This window comes from Condylura cristata, unplaced genomic scaffold (assembly GCF_000260355.1).
Source record: "Condylura cristata isolate star-nosed mole 26May11 unplaced genomic scaffold, ConCri1.0 scaffold00019, whole genome shotgun sequence".
NCBI classification, from domain to species: Eukaryota; Metazoa; Chordata; class Mammalia; order Eulipotyphla; family Talpidae; genus Condylura; species Condylura cristata.
This window is the reverse complement of record NW_004567120.1, coordinates 33,159,467-33,170,838: the sequence shown is the minus strand read 5'-3', so window position 1 is coordinate 33,170,838 and position 11,372 is coordinate 33,159,467.

Sequence of the window (11,372 nt, the reverse complement as noted above, 5' to 3'; positions counted from 1 at the left end):
GGAGTCACGACTCCCCGCAGGCCGCTGCGGCCACAGCTGCGGAGGGGGAGCAACAAAGAGGGGCGCGCGAGGGTGGCGCCCCGGGGGCCTCCTCTCACCTGCGCGGGCAGCGAAGCGGCGGGTCGGCAGCGCGCACCGGGTCTTGGCCGGGGATGGTGGCTCCCGGGGATGCGGCGCGGAAGGACCCGCCCGCGACCCTTCCCCTTAGAAGCTGGTTGGAGGGAGCGAAAGGAGCGGGTCAGTAAGCCGAGTGCCACCACCCTCCAGAGCGCCGCGCACCACTCCGAAAGCGGGGCTCGCGACGCGGCACGTGGCGACTCCATTCACCCGACATTCCGTTTACTGAGCTCGCACCTTGTGCCAAGCACCGTGCCAGGCGCTCGGGAGTCAGCGCAGAATAGGCAGGCACGGTTCGCTTTGCCTGGGGGCTTGCAATCTGGTGGCGGAGACAGCTCCTCGAATTTGGGATAAGGCCAGTGCCAGAAAAGAAGAGGGTGCAAATCCTGCGGTTAGGGAAGGAGGGAAGGCATTCAGACCAAGGCCTGAGCGTCAGGAAAGGGTAGCCGCAGTCGGAGCCAGGGAAATGCCTGCCAGGAAGGAGGTGTTTGAAAGCCAGCCCGAGGGGCAAGTCCTGATGCCTCAGAGGTAGAAATGGTGATTGTGATTGGCCCTGGATAGCTGGGGAGAGTAGCTTCAAGGAAGCAGGACAGGTGTGCAGGGCCAGATCGCGAGCTGCAGTCTGTCCCACTGCGGGACAGTTCACACCAGCCTTGAATAGATGGCTGAATCCCCGGGGCCGGACATGATCTGATTTACATTTCTTGTATCTTCCTTTTTTCTTTTGCATTAATTGTGGAGTCGCATCCATTTGTGAGAAATGAACAGTGAGGTCCTGCGTACCCCCGGCCAGTTTCCCCCAACTGTACAAGATCATAGCCAGAGTGTTGACATTAGTACCATCTACTAATCTTATTACAATTTCCCTGGTTTTACTTGCACTGGTGTGTGTAAGCGTGCATTTAGATGTGTGCAGGTATATCACATAGGTAGGCTCATGTATCCACCACCACTGTCAGTGCAGAACAGTCCCATCTTCCAAGGATCCAGCCCCACTGCTTTTTTATAATCACAGCCACTTCTACAGACTCCCAGTTCCATGCCATTGGTGGTCACTGATCTGCCCTCCATTTCTGTAATTTTGTCACTTCAAGCATGACACACAAATGAATCATGCACTAGGTAACCTTTAGGGACTGACTTCCGCTTCACTCTCTTGAGATGCACCCCAGTTGTTTCCCGTGTCCATAGCATGACTTTCTTTACTGCTGAGTAGTATTCCAGGTCTGAGTCCTAGGGTTTTTGTTTTTGTTTTTCTTAGGGACAAGAGAAAATAAAACAAAACAAATATTAATAGCATGTATACCCATGTCAAAAAATCCAGAAACGACAGCAGTTGGCAAGGATGTGGAGAAGAAGCAATACTTGTACACTGTTGATGGGAATGTAGACTGCTCAGCCTTTATGGAATACAGAATGGAGGTTTCTCAAAAGAGTAAAACAGATCTACCATAGGATCCAGCAATTCCACTCCTCGGTATCTACCCAACGCATGCAAAAAGCAATAACTAGAAAACATATATGCTTTCCTATGTTCATCTCAGCCCTATTTATAATAGCCAAGTTAGGAAACAGCCTAAGTATCTGAGGACACTGGACTACTACTCAGCGATTTAAAGAAGTGAACTCGGACCGCCCTGGTGGTACAAGAGATTAAGTCTCAGCACTTTGCAGCTATGGGAAGCCACTGCAACACTCTATTCTGGGCCAGGGCGCTGACGCTGTGGGCACAGCGGACCTGTCCTGTCTCCCTGCTGCTCCCCTCAGCAGTGTGCTTCGTCACTCTGCCTGTTCTGCTCCCCACTCTGTCTCTGGTGAATGCTCTCACTTCCCCCCGCCCTCCACCTCTCACCTGTACCCCAATTCTTGTATGCATAAATAGATAAATCATTAAGAAAAATTTTAAAAAGTTAATGTTTGCCATCTGTGACAACATGAATGGAACTGAAAAGTATAGGCCGTGTGAAATAAACCAGAAAGAGAAATACCGGATGATTTTGCCTATATGTGCAATAGAAGTGTTAGTCAAAACCAAATGAGTAACAAATCTTACAAGTCTGACTGTAGAATCGAGGCTAGCAGAGGGAGGGTGAAGGGGGTATGGCAAAGTGGGGAGGAGGCCCCGTGGACTATGGTGGAGGACCATGGCGCCTCAGTGAAGGGTGTAGTGAGGTGCCCCCATGAAGAGGGCCACATAGTGGTGGTGTGAATCAGTGCCTCAATCAATAACAAACAAACATTCATGAACTTTCCTATATACATAGAAGAAACCCAGGGAAACTGAGTGTTTCTGATTAATATTTTCAAAAATCAACTTGAACCCCACATGGACATAGGCTCGGAGACAGGGGAAGCAGGGGGAATGGTTAGGAGATATTTCCAGTAGTTCCTGTCAAAGCAGGTGCTGGTATAGATGAAGTTGGTGCCGGTGGAGAGCAGTGGCAGTATTCGATGGAGCAGGATTGAAAGGACACTGGAGTTGAAACAGAGAGGCTCAGGGTAGAGCGTCACTTTGAGATGTCATGAGACGTGTTCAGGATTAGTGGAATTCTCAGGGAGGGGTTGCTTCGGCAAAGGAGCCATCTCCCTACCCAGGCGATGTGGAATGAGACCTGGTTTTCACCAGGAGGACGGCCCAACACCTGCATCCAGACCATGGAGGCATATTCTGGTTATTCCCGTAGGGTGCTGACTCCCTTAGGAGAGATCATGCGGAGTAAGCCCTTGCAGGTGACTTCTCTCCCTGGCACCCAGGCTTAGGCCTTCCCTAAGCCCTCCAAGCTTGCCAAGCCTGCAGAAGCACTGAACTTCATTTTTTCCTGAATGTCAAGGAGACTCCAGCTTAGTCTTGCTAAGAGAAGAAGCTGATCGCTGCCCCCCACCCTGCGCCCCCAGGGCTTTTGTGAAATTTATACAGAAATGTGACTCAAGTGCTAGAGGAGGTACCCACGCACAACAGGAGGGTGCCCACGCACAGCAGTCGGCACAGAGATCGGGCAAGCACCAGCCCTGAAGAAGCAGTTAAGAGGCTCCCAAGATGGAGGGTTCTGGATGAAGGGCCCTCTTCCAGGGACCCTTCTGGCCATGCCCTGGTGCTCAGTGTTCGGGGTGGGCAATTCCTTACAACAGTCCTTCCTTCCTCCTCCTTGGCTCCAGCTTTCCTCTGGTGTCTTGCTTTCTTCCCCGCTGTGGATATCCGTGATGTGTTCCTGCTAGTTGCAAGGCACAGCTCTCCTGCATTGCCCCTGCTTGGTCTACACCCAAGGCCAGCCCTGCCCGCCTCTTAACACTTCATCTCCTTGGAGTTGAACTCCACTTTTGTGGGTCATGGAAACACATTGTTCCACTTAAAATATGTGGGAGATTGTGTTGCAGAATAAGCAAAACGGATAAAAGGGAAGAGGCTGCCCAAATTAATTGTGAACTTGTGTGCTGCATTCTGGTAATGTTTGCAGCATTAAGAAGCAAAAAGAAATTAAATAGACTAAAATCAGATGGTATGAGCTCAGATCTGATCTTTTTCATTTCTGTTTGAGTAAGGAAATAAGCAGAAGGGTCTTAGATTTCAACAGAATTTAAAGCACCCTCAGAAGGAAATGTGAAGCATCTGCCAGCATACAAAAGCAACCAAGCCCTTCATCTTCTCCTCAAAAAAGAAACAAAAAACAAAACAAAACAAAACACGCCATCATGACTAATAATTCTAACTTATTGAAAGTGCTTCACATACCAGACGGTTCACATGCATTTATTTCCTCTTTATGTGAGATGTTATAATCTTCATTTACAGATGAGGAAACTGAGGCTCAAAGAAGTCAAACAATTTTGGAGCCAGAATTTAAAACCAAGAAGCATGGCTCCAGAACTCACAATCAAAAACCAGTATCTAGTCTTCCAGAACAAAGACGAAGCCAGTTAATCATGTTTCCTATGAGCATTCAAAGGGCTGCCTCTTTCTGTTTAGTGACTTTTTCCCCAAGGTGATGCTCCATCTGGATGGCTTTTCCCTATCGATGGAAACCATGGACTTCGAGTGTCTCCTTCCTCAGAGACTTCAGCCTGCAGACAGGGACTGCCTTTCAGTAATTCTCACATGGGTGGTGGGGGAGCCCAGCCCAGCCCAGAGCGGCTTATACCTGCCCTCACTCTTCCCTCTCAGACCTGTGGCCTGTTCCCTGCGGCAGAGAAGGACTTCTCAACACATCCCATACAATCCCCTCTGGAGACCTCTTTTCCTTCAGCCTAGAACCCAGTTTCAGTCAGCTCCCTCTACCTCTTCATGTCATACATATATCGGCCTCAGTAGGTCCAACACTGAGCTCCTCCTGACCCTCCCCGTCCTGACCTGTTCTTTCTCTTCCAGTCTCCCCCGTCTCTGGCAATGGCACCTGTCCAGGTGCTCAAGATAAAAGCTTCTATTACCTTCAGCTCCCTTTTTGTCATGTTCAACAGGTCACTAAATCCCATAAATTCTTCTGTGAAGTTGTCAGACGTCACCTCTTACACGTCATCGCTCACCAGGCACAGAGAAGCAGTTCTTCCCTGGCACCTGGCTCATACAGCAGGCCATCATTTACGAACCTGATGACTTCTGGATTTTGTTTCCATCACCACATCACAGGCTTCTTGAGATTTGTGTCTTTCCTCGTTCCAGTCTCTTGGAACATTATTATGATATTTTAAAAGTATTCTATTATGATAAAATATAAACATATGCAAAATACATAAAATAACACCATGAGCTTTACACATGCCCAACACACACTTTCAACAGCTATCAACACGTAACCAACTTTGTTTCATTTCTATTTCCCATCCACCCATTCCCTCCAACTCACTTCATACACTGGACTGTGTTAAAGCAAATGCCACGCGTGTCAGTCCATCCAGAAATACTTCACTATATATTGCTACAAGAGAAAGACTGCCTTTTTTTTTTTTAAGCTAGGTGTAATAGCAGTCCTAAAAGCAATTAACTCAAATTCCTTCATAGCAGCAAATATCCACTCAGAATTCCCCAGGTGTCCCCCAAACCTTTGTTTGTTTATTCCAACCAGGATTTATTTTTTATTTTTTATTAGTATAATAGTTTACTTTTACATCATTTTGTGCATTTTCCCATCTCAGTTGTAATCCCCTTGGGCTTCCCATCACCAAATCACCGTGTGCCATCACCATAGTCCAGTGCATTTCCCTCCCCCCCACCCCGCTGTTTTTGATCCCATTCCCCACTCCACCCCCATAAAAGGTCTCTGGTATATAGCTGTTCATTATTATTGTTATTTTCTCGCCTGGTCTGTTATATTCCTGCTATGAGTGAAACCATCCGCCAACCATGATATTTTAAAAGCTTTTTTCACATATTATATTTGACTGGTATGTCTCTAGTTAATGGTTCTTGGATGAGCGAGTGAGTGAATGAATGAATCTTTCATTTAGAGGCCATTTTACAAACACCTATTTATCTGATTCCAGAATATTCTCCAGCACCTCACTGACACCCAACTTTAAAAACATTTTTTCCCTGTCTGATAGCATTTTGCATAAGCATCTCTTACTTAATCTCACTTAAAGATTCTGTGAAGACAGTTTTCAGCTCCTTAAAGATAAGGCAAACACCTTACTGGTGACTGTGTATCTGGTAACTCTGAGCACAGGACCTTATTAGGCAACCAAAGAAGTTGTTTTTAAACTGAATGGACTTTAATTAAGACCAACATTCATAGAATCCTTTGTCTCTCTCGGGTACAGTCTAAGGACCAAGAGCTTTGGAATCTTGTAGACAAAGCTTCAAGTGTGATCATGGCTGCCTATTGGCTGTGCAGCCAGGACAAGTTAGAAACTCAGTTACAACCTTTTTTTGTTGGTGACTAGAGAAAAAAGGAAAAATAAATCAACAGGAAAATATTAAAAACATGTTTTGGCTCACCTGCTCCCTAAAATAGTTTTGATAATCTGTGCACTGCCTCACTTCAGCCCACATTAAATAGTTACAAAGAGAGTTATTTTGGGTAGATAATAAACACTGCTTCTAAAAGAAAATGGTCACATCATTTTTTTGAGTCCCACAGAATTTATTTTTATAAGTTTGGTTTCGCTCACACTATATACTTCTCTGCAACTAAAACATCAATTAAATTAAGTTTTTAAATTTCCCATCACCATAAGGCTTTCTATGTTTTTTTTTTCTTTTAAAAAGTTTTTTTCTGGATAGTGCTATCATTAGCACACGATTGAAAGAACTGAAATATCTTATAAAGTTTGCAAAATAAGTTAAATACTCAATATACATTTTTCTTCTCTGGAAATACATCTCAGAGATGGATGAGGTATTTATTTTTTGGTTCGTTCATGTATTTGTGGATAAAGATCACTTAATCCTAGGTTGAGACAGGGTTCCAAATCTACTTTTTTTTTACTGTTTAAAAATGTAAATGATAAGAAGCTTTGTTCACATAAATAGGTACAAGAAAATGAAAAGTCTTGCTCACAGCTTTGTCGCAGAATTCTTTGTTTCCTGAGTTATGTACCCCAAATCCATCGTGATCTATCATCACAAATTAATTTTAATGACTTACTAGCTGACAATTCCATTAGATCCTTCAGCAATTTTGTTGAATGCAAAGAATTAGAAACCACCTGTGTTGCAAAGGGTCTGTTAAGCAGTGATTAGGGTCATTCATTTTTTCCACACCAACACACTTATTTTGGCTTGTCTCTTTGTTTGTGAGGAGGAGGTTTCTACCCCCAGGGCAACACACCAAAGTCAGATTAGTGACGGAGGGGTGGGGGTGGGGATAGGAGGGGAGAGGATTGCCTTTCTTTTGTCAGCTGAGAGAAAGGCTGCTGGGAAACAGGAGGTGGGGAAGCCGAATCCACCTGCCAGAGACCCAGTGTTCTGAGGCAGATCAATTTTAGGAAGTTGGGAGTCCAGAAACTGACTTCTTCACAGCTGTGGGTGCCCACAGACTCCTGACTCATCTGTAAGTGTCCCAAATGATATTCTTAACTTGGTTTGACTTCATTTACCTCATTTGCAATTTGACACTGGCCTTATCTAAACCACAGGATTATTGTGTGGATTGAATTAAACTCTATGCAAAGCACTTAGCTTGTCTGACAAGTATGTTCCTGAGCTTTCTTCCCCATCTGTCTTCTGGACATGCCCATTTGTACATGAGTATGATTCCTAGTATTTGATTTTTTTGAATAAGTCTACAACATCTCACAGAATGTCATGGCTTGGCCAAGATTACACTTTAAAAGAAAAGTACAAAGAAAAATATAAAAAGTGCTGAGGTTTCCAGCACTCAGAACTAGTGACTATGAGACCGTAAGTCCCCCGAGAACACAGGACTTTGTCTGTGGTGGTGTGTGGGCCATATACATATACCTACGGGTGAAACTGCTCCCGAAATTATATAGTGTTGTAAGCCAATGGCAAATCAAGCAATTTGTATGTCAAAATGTAGCAACTAAATTTATTTTATGTCTCGCTTGGGAAATAAATATTCCAGGTAAATATAATGTCAGCCACGGCCGCAGCGCTCTCCCGAGTCAGCCACTGTGATGAGCTGGTTTTGCTTTCTGTACCACTTACAGAAAGGTTTGACTCAGCATCTTGGCACTATTTAGCCTTTTCCTTTTCCACCCCCAATATCATCTCAGAAGTCACAGATAGTGACTAGTCTAGTGCAGCCTCTCTAACCTTCTCGCAAACAATTTCTGCCACCCCCCAGCTCCGCTGCTTTCCGTATTTGTGAGTCCTGGGTCTACTCTTCTTTTGGTACAAGTTGCTTTGGTACCCTTGGAGTGTGCCATATGAGTGTCCCTGCAGCCTTGGCTAACACCTGGTTGTTTTTTCCTTGAGATCTAATTCACCTGCCATAAAGTTCACTTGTTTAGAGCATATGCCACCCACGGGCGGCTGGGTGGTCCGAGTGGTGCGGCCGTCAGCAGCACCTGACCCAGCACGCTTGCATCACCCCACAAAGAAATTCCATTAGTGGTCACCCTCCCAACCCCTCTCCACTCCCCCCTCTCCCCAGTTCCTGGCAACCACAAATTCATTTTCTTTCTCCTTGCAATGCCTCTTCTAGCTCCTTTCACTGACCATGTTTTCAAGGTTCATTCTTTGTATTGCTGAATAGCAGCCCATTGTATGGGGGTCTTGTTCGACCTTCTGTCGTGTTTGTCACTCATCAGCTGAAGGACATTCAGGTTGTTTTCATTTTTTGAAGATTGTGAATAATGCTGCTATGATTTGGGGGGTACAAGTCTTTGTATGGGGTAAATTTTCAGTCCTAGGGGTGGAATCACTGGGTCAAATGGCAACTGTGTTTGACCTTTGGGGGCTCTAATTTCTCCACCTCTTGCCAGGGCTTGTTGTCGCCTGTCCTTTTTGCTGTAATCATGCTGGCATGTGGGACATGGTACCTCACTGTGGTTTTGATTTGCATTTCTCTGATGGTCAGTGACATTGAGCATCTTTTCATATTCCTGCTGGCCATCTTACAAATCTGCCTCAGAGAAGTGCCTTTCCCTGTCCTTTGATCGTTTAAAAAATGACTTGTCTTTTCATGATCGAGTTGTAAGCATTCTTTGTATACTTAAATACAAGTGCCTTCTCAAATATATGATTTGCAAATGTTTTCTCACGTTCTGTGGGTTGTCTTTTCACCTTACCATTCAGGAGATCCTTTGATGCAAATGAGCATGGGCCAGCTTAGGCTGCCATAACAATGTACCACAGCCTAGGTGACTTACCCAGCAGACATCTGTTTTCTCACAGTTTGGGGGCTAGTAGTCAAGGTCAGGGCACTGTCAGTTTCGGATTCTGGTGAGGCCTTCCTTCCAGGCTGTAGAGACAGCTACCTTTTTGCCGGTCCCTTAATGGGCTTTCCTCAGGGCACATGGAAAGAGCGTGAACTCTCTGGTGTCTTCTTCTAAGGACATTTTCCTATAGAGTTAGAGCCCTGCCCTTATAACCTCATTTAGCCTTAACTACCCCCACCCTGGAGGGCCTGTCTCCAAATACAGTCACAGCAGGAGTTAGGGCTGCAACCTATGAATAGGGGTGTGTGTGCCTAATTTGGTTCATAACAAAGCACAACATCTTTTAATTTTAATGGGATTTCATCACAAAGTATTTTTTTTTTACTTTATTTCTTTTAATTTCAGGTCTCACATCTAAGAAGGTTTTGTCTAACTCCAGAGCACCAAGATTTACCCCCATTATTTTCTGCTAAAAGTTTTATGGTTTCAAGTCTTCCCTTTAGAACTTTGATCCATTTTGAGTTACTTTATATATATATATTACCTCCTCATTTAACCTATTTGCTAGGTTCTTGAAAACTGACTGATATATTGTATTACATTAATTGTTTTTCTGATGTTAGGTTAATCTGGTATTCCTGGGATAAATCCCACCTGGGAAGGTATAAAATATGTTGTATATGTTTATATGTCACTGTATTCAGTTTGTCAGTATTTTGTTGAGGATTTTTCATCTATAGTTGTAAGAGATTTTACTATACAATTTTCTTTGCCTGTGATGTCTTTATTTGGCTTTGGTTTCAGGGTAACACTGGCCTAATACAATGCATTAGGAAAGGTTTCTTCTATTTTTGAGTGTCTGAAGAATTTATATGATTTCTTCTTTAAATGATAAAATTCATCAGTGAAGCCCTTGTGTCCTGGATTTTTCTATGTAAAAAATACTAATTTACTGTTTTATTATAGCTCTATTCAGGTTTCTTTTTTTCAGGTCAATTTCAGTATTTAGTGTCTTTCTAGGAATTTTTCTATTTCAGCTAGGTTATCTAGTGTGTTGACATATATTTATTCATAGTGTTCACTTGTAATCCTAATTTCTGCAAAGTTAGTAGTTTTGTATCATCCTTTATTTCTGATTTTATTAATGTGAGTCTTTTTCTTTGGTCATTCTGAAGTCTTGTCAATTTTGTTCATAGTTTCAAAGAAACAACTTTCTGTTTTGTTGTAATTTTTTTTTCGTTATCCAATAAGTTTCTTTTTTCAATTGATTTTTTATTGCATGTTTTGTTTTCATAAGCTATAGTTATAGCTTTATGTATATTAACTTCCCTGTTTGAATCTCTGGAAATTTGGTATTTTTCCTTTTATTTTCACTTATTTTTTCCTTACTTTTTTTGAGGTGACATTAGTTTACAACAATGAATATGATTTAAGGCAAGAGGTTCATACCTCTTCAGAGCATATCATACCACACCCACCACCAAAGCACCTATAGCAAAAATTATTTCAAGCCTTTAGAAATATTGCAAGAAGAGTGTAGTGAATGGAAACCTATATACCCTTCATTTAGATTAATCAATTGTTAAAATGTTAATTGTTAATATTAACATTAATATTGAAGTGTTAATATTTAATATCAATATTAAACTATTACGTGTTGATGTTAATATTTGTTTTATGTATGTGTGTCTACTTACCCACCTACCTACCTGTCTTTCTATGTATCTATCAGTCTGTCTGTCTATCTAGCTGTCTATCTACCTAAACTATTTGATAGATGTAATTACAGGTGTCATGACACTTCATGTCTAAACATTCATTTCCTAGAAACTAGAGCACATGCCTACATAAGCACAGTACAATGATCACACTTGGGAAATTTGACATTGGTATAATAATGACTTTTTTGATATAATGATGACTTTTAATTTGTATCCACAATCAACTATCACTAGTTGTTCCAATAATATCCTTAATAGATTCTGTAGTCCAGAATCCGATCAAGAGGCAAGCATTTCACGACATGCTTCTTCAGTCTACTTTACTCTAGAATAATTGCCCAGCCTTCTTGCTTTCATGATACTGACATTTTGGCAGGAATACAACAAAAGTGATGTATCCTTCTTAGTGCATCACATCGGAGGGCACATTTTGTTATCTTGTCCCATTATTGTAATAAGAGGTTGCATCACTTGATTCAGGTGGTTTCCACCAGACTTGCTCTTTGTAAGAAATCCTCCTATCGTTAACAATCTGTGAAGTAATATTGTGATAACATATGAATATCCTGTACTTCAACATGCTTTCACCTGATAGTTTTAATATCTATTGGTGATTTTGTGTTTTGCCTAAGTCAGTCATTACTATGTTGATTGTAAAATGATGATTTTAAAATTTCTGTCATTTTCCACATCAGTAGCTAGAACTCTTTTATAAATAAGCACTTTCCAATCCTCCAATTTGTCTGAACACTTTTTCAA